A 10,011-nucleotide genomic window follows, 5' to 3' on the forward strand; every position below is an offset into this window, starting at 1 on the left:
AGATGTGAACAAAATGAGGAGTAGATCTAAGTGGCAATAATGCAGAGACTGAGCTCATTATATAGGGGCCGGCAGAGCTTGATACAACTTGTAAGAAGGACGCGCAAATGAAGCCATAGGGGACAAAGAGTTAACAATCCTGCTCTGAACAACAGAAAGGACGACTTACTCTACTATAACGGTAGAAGGGGGACTGAGGCAGAACACGCTCGTGATCAAACATGCAGCATACTGTGCGTTAAAATTACACAAAGGATGATGAAATCATAGGCTATGTAACACCTCCCCACAAAGAAAAAAGAAATTTACAAAGGAAATTTCTTATTACTCTAAAACAATCTGTCTAAAGTCTAGATAAGCAATCTGCAATAACATTTTCTTTCCCCTTGACATGTTGTATGTCTAATGAATACTCCTGAAGAAGTAGACTCCATCTTGTCAATCTCTGATTTTTATCTTTAAACTTACTAAGGAATTTCAGTGGGTTATGATCGGTATAAATGACTATGGGGTCAAAACCAGAACACAAATAAAATGAAAAATGCTGTAAACCCAAAATCAAGGCCAAAAGCTCTTTCTCAATAGTTGAGTAGTTCTTTTGAGGTGGAGTGAACTTCTTATTGTAATAAGATACAGGATGTTCAATACCCTGATCATCCTCTTGCAGCAAAACAGCCCCAGCTCCTGTATCACTTGCATCAACAGCCATCTAGAAAAAATGCAACAACACTTATACTCAAATTACACAGCTGCTAGATGGTTGGAGACTTCCTGAGCGCTCACAATAATAACTGTACAGGGGAGGACAGAGATGTGAACAAAATGAGGAGTAGATCTAAGTGGCAATAATGCAGAGACTGAGCTCATTATATAGGGGCCGGCAGAGCTTGATACAACTTGTAAGAAGGACGCGCAAATGAAGCCATAGGGGACAAAGAGTTGACAATCCTGCTCTGAACAACAGAAAGGACGACTTACTCTACTATAACGGTAGAAGGGGGACTGAGGCAGAACACGCTCGTGATCAAACATGCAGCATACTGTGCGTTAAAATTACACAAAGGATGATGAAATCATAGGCTGTGTAACAATATATATATATATATATATATATATATATATATATATATGCGAAAATATCACTTAATGCGTGATTCATACATATGCCGATATCCACAAGGAAAAGAGGAACACAGTACTGTATATCCTGAGTACTTTCGTGCATTCACATCTTGAGGGGAGATATGCATACACGAAAGCGCTCGGGATATTTCGTGTTTTCGTTTTCCTTGTGGATATCAACATAACTATGAAACAAGCATTATTAAGTTATTATATATATATATATATATATATATATATATATGAGAATTTCCTATCTGTCCCCCCCCCCAAATCAATAATGACGGTCATCGGGGGGTCCATTCTGCTGAAAACGTGGCCAGGGTAAACGCCTGACAACGTGCTATCTTTCGTGTTCCCAGGTTAAAAACTTTTGGTCGTGAATAACGGCTTTGCCACACCCTCAGCGGCCATTCCCTTCCCCGTGAGGGACGACATTCAGTGACTCCCCCCTCCAGAAACGTTGCTGTGGTGAACATCTAACAATATGCAAAATTTTATATTCTGTGAAAAACTTTGGCAGTGTATAACTACTTTAGTCGTGGAGGTTCTTGGGGGTCCCACCATTCTTAAAACCTGGAGCCAGTGAAGCTCTACCACTGCAAAAATTCGCGTCCCTAAGTAAACAATTGGTCATACCTAACTATTCTGGGTAGGACACCTGAAGGTCGCTGCCTCTTGGTGTCACAATCTGCCGAAAAACTGGCTCGAACTGAGTCTACTATACAGCAAAATTTCGATTCCCTATAACTCTTCCCATAAGGCCTGAACCTGATTCTTCAAAATAGTACAGTAACTCAATAAATACATGAGCGAGTGAGGGAGTGCCACAGACGGGGACAGGCACTATATACCTATGTATGGCTACCCCTTCAGGAACAGCAATTGGGGAGGACTGCCTGGTAATGCAGAAGTCCCTCAATCCTCTCCCTATCACCCAAAGAAGGATGGTGGACTGCAAAAGGCCAGTTTCGACCTGTTGTGCACAAGGTTCACGTTCAGATGAGCGTGGGGTTGCAATGACAACTATTACTACATCTACAATGTATTTTTTTTTTTCTATTTAATCTTTGTTACATCCAGACGATTTTATTAAGCTTAGAGGAGACTCACTGAACGACAGGAGTTTGATAAGGTTTTCATTAAACCCCATCAGGTCCTTCCAAAGTTAAACAGAATCTTTTGTGGTCAGATATACAAGAGATATCTCTGACAGCCTACATCCATCACTGCAATATTGTAAAGGGGGAAAAAAAGTAATTATTTACGGGAAGGCGGAAGGCCGAATCTCGAGGGTCCCACCCTCTATAAACTCTGGTCTTAGTGAAGGTCTCTACTATGGCAAATTTCGTGTGCCTGGGTATGCTTTGTCTCCCCCTGCGGACAACCCCCCCGTGGAGTGTTTTTTTTGTTGTTGTTGTTGTTCTTGTTGTTGTTGTTTTGATAATGAATGGAGGAAGGAAAACAAAGGAAAAAAGATAAGTCCATGTGCCTAAAGGTATCCCCCATTCATAAAATACTTCTAACAATTTGATTTAAATTCGAAAGGATTAAATGTATGTGGGAAGCAACTTCCAGGAAGTGAATTCCAGAGGGTAGTAGTTCTGGGGATAAATTAATTTTGATATAGCAGAGGTTCTGCATTGTAGAGGAGAGAGTGTGAGAGAGTGTGTGAAGGGGAGGCACAATTGAAACCACTTCGTCAGAGCACTTACGGTAAAAATATCGATAAGATAATGCTAAAGAAGCAACATCTCTACGTACTGATACTGGAGGAAGGTCCTGCGTTATGGCAAGATTATTGATTAATCTAATGGCTTTATTTTGAATTTTGTCCAACTGCCTCAATGCAACCGTTCTACATCCACTCCACGGTGGTGAACAGTATTCGATCTGAGAACCCACATGACTTTTGTATATTGTGGGCATCTGCTCGTCATTGAAGAACTCACGAACTCTGTACATAAGTCCCAGTTTTATATAAGCATTTTTAGCAAGGGATTTAACATAAGCTGTCCAGCTAAGGTTGGGGTCTAGAGTAACACCTAGGATATCAATTGCAGTGGATATGGAAATATTGACATAATTTAAACTGGGTAGCAAACGGAGGTCCCATCCTGCCTAAAACGTGGCTAGGATAAACATCTACCATTATCTAAAATTTCTTGTTCATAGATTAAAAACCATAACTATGCATAAAGGCTTTGGCCAGGACCCCTAGGGACAGCCTCCCCCCCTCCCCGTGAGGAGATGCCTTTGGGGATCTCAGTCTGCCTGACACATGACCCCAGGAAAGATCTATCATTTTGCAAAATGTCACGGCATTGTTCCCCTAGCCCCCTCCCCTTCCCATGGAGAGTGGTCACTGGGAGTCCTACCTTGCCTTAAACGTGGCCGGGGTAAACGCCATCCAATATGCAAATCTCGTGTCCCTTGGTTAAAACTATGATCTTGTACAATGGTTTTGCCGTGACCCCCCGGAGCCGACCCCTCCCCCATGTGGGCCAACCCTCGGTAGTTACACCCTTCCCAAAACGTGACTGGGGTCCACCATGAATATGCAATATTTCATGTCCTTTGGTTAACCCTTTGGACATGCATAACGACATTGTTCAGCGGCCTTCAGAAGTCCCAACAAGCTCATAACCTGATGCAAGTGAGGCTCTACCGTTGTGCAAAAATTCGTGTTTCCAGGTATTCAAAAAAAAAAAAAAAGTAACGGTTTTGGGGTGGGACACCTGGGGCCGCCCCCCACGGGGGTGACGGCCCACTGGGATCCCACTCAGTCTGAAACCTGGACTGGCAGGAGGCCTACCATTGTGCAAATTTCGTTTTCCTAACATTCCTCTCATGAGGCCTGGACCCTATTCTTCAAGAAAGTAGAGTAACTCTGAGTGGATGAACGAGGAAGTAACACAGTTAGAGAAGCAATGTTTAGGCCGCCCCTGCCGGTGCAACAAAAACAGCATTCCTCGTCATCATCCTCTTCACTACGATGACCTTTAGTTATACTGTATTCTATTCTTGCCACCAAAAAATGATTACATCAGCTGAAGAAGGATGATCACGTCGAGATGTGCTGAGGAAGGGTGTATCTAATCCCTCCGTCTGGAAGAAGTCGCTCCACCACTGAATTAAATCGTGCGGTAATAACAAAAATAAGTTACAAAATACATCTTATTATTAATTTTATGTATTTAACTATTTTTTTTACTGACCGGACTGAGTAACGACTTGCTTTTTGCCGGCATGTACGAGTAGCTGCGTAAGTGCTGGAGAGGGACGCCTTCATGTGGTGACACTTATATAACCGGATGGCTCAGCTGCTTAGTTGTACTAGCCTCCCTTATTTACTTCCCTGTCCCCTGAAAATAGGCTGGTGGGTTACAAGAGAAGAATTTAGGACTACAGCCCACCAAGTTCACATTACAGATAAATCTCGAGGCAACAACAACAACAACATTATAGTTGTGATTAGGAGACTGATACCTGGGGCTGGGGTTTGAGGTGGGAACAGGAAATGATGCTGGTAAACAAACACCTCATCACTGCTAGAGGTCGTCCTTGAACTGAATAAAAACTGTGTGGAGCAAAGGGGTCGATGACAGACAGAGGTAGGATAAGCAACCTCTCCGTGCACACCCCCACAACAGGACGTGACTATACTCTTTTGTAATATAACTTTATCCAAATTGGATATCTCTCCATCCTTGATGCTGAATTATGGAAACAGATTAACACTAGAGTACCGTATTGTGCTACTCACGAAAAAGTGCTATAGAGAGAATGTAAGGCCATAACTTTGTGCTTTTCTGGCATTGAGCGACATTGAGTGCACTTCAGAAGGATGAAAATGCGGGCCAGGTTAAAGTGAAAAGTATAGCTTGGAAACTCGCAAAAGAGATTCTCAGCCTTTTCACTGCCATGGTTGACCTAAGGAAAGTTTACTGTCTTAACTGTATTTGGTTTGATAGTGCCTCACAAAGAATAATGTGGGGTCCTCCTTTTAGTGGATTGTCTGTTATTCATTGGCATAATAAGTTGCAAAACAACAAAAATCTGGGTCAGGTAAAGATAAAAGGATTAATGAGACTTATCAGAGAAGAGTAGGGTTTAATGAGCACAATAAAAAGGTAAGGATGAGGTGCAGTGAAGCCTCCTAAGCTCCTAATACGGACTATGGTTGTTTTTATACCCGACGGAACTGGGCCACTCCCACACTTGTATACTGTGTCGTGCTTGCCTGAATGTCGTATGTCTTACGTGTGATATCAGTCTCCTTGGTTTCTAGTCAAATCACCCCTCCAGTCTGCTGTAAACTGGTCATCATCTGAGCTAAAAGGCGTTAGGAATCCTGGACAGAAAATAAACACACAAGAGTAACGTCCACCCCACCCACAAAAAAAAAAAAAAAAAAAAACTGATGAAGTGACGATAATCATAATGATGATGATGATGATGATGATGAGGAGGAGGAGGAGAAGGAGGAGGAGGAGGAGAAGGAGATGGTGGAAAAGGATGATGATGATGATGATGATGATGAGGAGGAGGAGGAGGAGGAGGAGAAGGAGGGGGAGGAGGAGGAGATGGTGATGGTGGTGGTGGTGGAAGAGGATGATGATGATGATGATGATGATAATGATGATGATGGGCGTGAAGGAATAATAACACGTTTGAATGTATTCATGATGATGGTGATGATGATGATGATGATGTAGAGAGAATTGAGGGAATAATGTCATGCTCAAATATAATGATGATGATGATGATGAAGATGATGATGATGATGATGATGATGATGTGTGTGTGTGTGTGTGTGTGTGTGTGTGTGTGTGTGTGTGTGTGTGGCTTTAATGACAAGTTTATGCAGGAGAATGAACAGAAACAAGACATTATGATGGGCAAAATGAGAGAGAGAGAGAGAGAGAGAGAGAGAGAGAGAGAGAGAGATTTTAAGTTGGTGTGGGTGTTTTAAGGTTGATTTTCCTCCCGGTACCAACCAGTGTCTTGTAATTACGGTTGTCTTCACGCTGCATTACTCTCTCTCTCTCTCTCTCTCCTGGCAGCCTAGACTCTGGCCCCTGCACCTCTCCGATTTATTTAGCTCCGGAGAGACTTAGAACTCATGTAGAACTAGTAACCTATATATATATATATATATATATATATATATATATATATATATATATATATATATATATATATATATTGCAGATGAATAAAATCGTTGAATAAGAGAATTAAAGAAATAAGGTAATCGGGCATAAAAATAAAATCGAATCTGGCCAATACTTTTTATCTTAATTTCTACCTAATTTTGTTTTTCTTTTCCTTATAATTATTTTTTACTTATTCTTCAACCATTTTTTCGGTTCTTTCGCCTACTTCGTTTTTTCATTTTTGTTCTCTTTCGACCATTTTCCTTTTCCGATCGTATTCTCCATTTCACCTGTTTTCAGCTTCATTCAGTCTTTCTCCTACTCCCTTCTTCCGGTTTCGTTTCTTTATTCTTTCGCCTGTTTCTCTCTTCCACGTTCATTCACTTTTTCATTTTTCCTTTTCCTGTTCTGTTCATTCTTCCTCCTACCTTCCTTTTCAAACTTTATTTCTCTTTCACCTATTTCCTTTTTCCACCTTTATTTTCTGCCTCCTACTTCCTTCCTCTAGTTTCAGTCGTTCCTTTACCTATCTTCTTTTTTCATATTTATTCATTTTCCTCCCACCTTTCTTCTCTCCTTTCCCGTCTTCCTCCGACATTTCTATCTTCATTTGCATATTACTTTGTTTATACTTCCCTTGTTTTCCTTCCCTCCACCTCTCCCTCACCCTCCCTCTCCTTCTGTTTCTCCCTCTCGCCACCCCTCCCTCCATCCGCGTTGCTCCGTCTCCATCCCTTCATTCCCTCACTCCCTCCTCTCTCTACCCCTCTATCCCCGTCTCTTCACTCTCCACCATTCCCCCCCTCCCCAGCTCCAACCCTCCTTCCCATTCCCACGGCCATTATGATCCTGTCCCTGTATTCACAAACACACTTACGACCAATCCCATGTGGTAATTATCATGTGTGTTTACAGGAAGGTCAACGAAAGCTTCTGAGCAGAATCGTTAATACTGTAGCTGGGACGGTGATTCACACAAAAAGTAGTAGTAGTAGTAGTAGCAGCAGTAGTAGAGGACCAGCTGCAGCACAAAACTTAACATCAGTGTTGCCAGATCAGAAACAGAATTATCGTACAGACCACAGAATTATGGAATTTACACAAAAATTTTCTTACATCCACCGTACACATTATGTACAGGGGGTCCCGGACGGAAAGGGCATAAAGCTGGGAAATGATAGTGAGGGTATTCCAAGCAGAAAATGTTATTTTAACATGTGCCCACATCTCAACCTTTACGAAGTTTATGGAAGAAAATGGCCTCCCTCAAAATTCTCCATAAGGTCATTAGTAACTGCAGTTCCATAATGGCTGATATTTGGACACATGCTGATATAACATTTTTTGCTTGGAATACCCTAAACTGTAATTTCCCAAAGTTATGCCCTTTCCTCCCGAGACACCCCATATATATATATATATATATATATATATATATATATATATATATATATATATATATATATATATAATCTCATCAGCCTTTTGAGTGTCCACTGCAGGACTGGCCTATCACTGCCGAAGTGGGGACGATACAGCCAATGTATCTCTACCAAGTGGCTTAGGCTGTCTAGCAGAGATTGTATGTAGGGCGAGAAGTGCCTGTAAGTGTAATTGTTGTGTGGGAATGGCTTTAGATGTGTGTGTAGTCTGTGAACCAAGTGTAATCGGCCCGCGCAAGCCGACTGGGTGCAAGTATACTTTACAGTATGCGACTCTGGTTCAGCCACAGCACCCCTTGTGTCCACCAATGCAGTACGTGGCCAGAAGAACGCTGCCAAAGTTTTTTTTACCCTGGCGGGGCGCGAACCCTCGTTCCTCAGTGTACGAAAACGCACACTGTACCACTGTACCTAGAGAGAGAGAGAGAGAGAGAGAGAGGTTATTTTGCATAAAATCTATGAATATATGGGTACTGCATCCCACAAAATTAATGTCAGGCATTCCAAAAAGCTACAAATTTAGGTATTATATATATATATATATATATATATATATATATATATATATATATATATATATATATATATATATATATATATATCTTCTCCTTTCAGCTCTCCCCTTAGGGGTCGCCACAGCGGATCACCCGTCTCCATCTTACTCTGTCTTCTGCATCTTTTTCTCTTACACCTACCACCCGCATGTCCTCCATCACTACATCCATAAGCCTTCTCTTTGGCCTTCCTCTCTTTCTCCTGCCTGGTAACTCAATTTCCAGCGTCCTCCTCCCGACATACTCATCATCCCTCATCCCTACATGTCCAAACCATCTTAGTCTCTCCCCTCTAGCCTTGTCCCCAAACTGACTTACGTGTGCTGTCCCTCTACTCGTAATATGTTCATTTCTAATTTTGTCCCACCTCGTCACTCCTATAGGACTACATAATAGATAGATAGATAAATAGATAGATAGAGAGACAGATAGAAGCAGGAAGTCAAATGATGAGAAGGTGTTGTGTCTGCGAGAATCGAGCAGCGCTAAACATGCTTACACGGAGGAAAGCTGACGACAGGGGCCAGTAAGGAGATGATGCAGTTAGCTGTCAGCAGTCCTCTCTTGAGAAAGATCTGGTAACCATGTGGAACATACGTGACACACCCCTGCTACACCAGATTTTAGGAAAGAGAGTTTAGAAGGAGACAAGCGACCCTAGAGAGAGGTCGAGACGGAGATTAGCCTTAGAACAGAAAGAGAGAGAGATAGCGAGACAGGGAGGTAGCTACCCGGGACTTATACTCTTATACCTGTTTAATATTTCCAAGACAAATAAAAATAGTCCCATACTATTCTTTATCTCTCCCGTCACTACATGACATCTGGTGGGGAAACTACTACAAGATATAAAAGCCGCTCGACCACAAGTCTAAAATATACTTCTCTACAAGTAACTACAAAATCGTTATGACATTTGGTAGCAGCGAACGTATACGAACCTCGTCTACGAATCAACATTAAATTCCTACAAAATATCAAGATTGAAAACAACCAACAATATCAGCTCCTGACAGTATTCTCTCCATCCTGCCCCCTCCGTCTCCCAGATCATTACGCTGATGCAGAGGTCATGAGATCACTCGACGCCTTGCACGTAGCTTAACGACAAACCAGCAAATCTGCGGACATCGTCTCCGAATTAAAAGCAAATTTCTACAAAAGCAACCGAGACTGCAAGATTAGCTTCAGTTCTACATTGAATCCTACAAAATACAGTCTACAGTGCAAATAGTCTACAAAGTCTACAGCCATCTACAATCATCTACAACCATCTACAATCAACTACAGCCATCTACAATCAACTACAACTACAATTAACCACCCTGAATGAAGTGTATATATTTTGTATATAGTATTAATTATATATATAAAAAAAAAATAAAATAATAATAATAACACAAAGAAGAATGACCCATATATGACAGACCAGTACCATTATCTTTGAATGAAATATTAATAACTCTTACAATAATCTTAATTTTAAACTATTTTTATTCTTGCATGTATGCATTTCACTATAATATCCCAAGTACATACTGTATTACAGTTAAATAATTTACTTTAATGCATTTATTCCAATATCTATACAACTTATTTAAAATGTAATATTACTGAATAATCACTATTTACTATGAATAATATATGTATACAATATTCATACAATTATGTTACTTTACAATATTATGTATTTCACTTAATTAGCTTATAAGTTCATTATAATGTGTATGTAGT

This window comes from Coenobita brevimanus, chromosome 21 (genome assembly GCF_032717465.1).
Source record: "Coenobita brevimanus isolate Jiangsu-jjx chromosome 21, ASM3271746v2, whole genome shotgun sequence".
Lineage (NCBI taxonomy): Eukaryota > Metazoa > Arthropoda > Malacostraca > Decapoda > Coenobitidae > Coenobita > Coenobita brevimanus.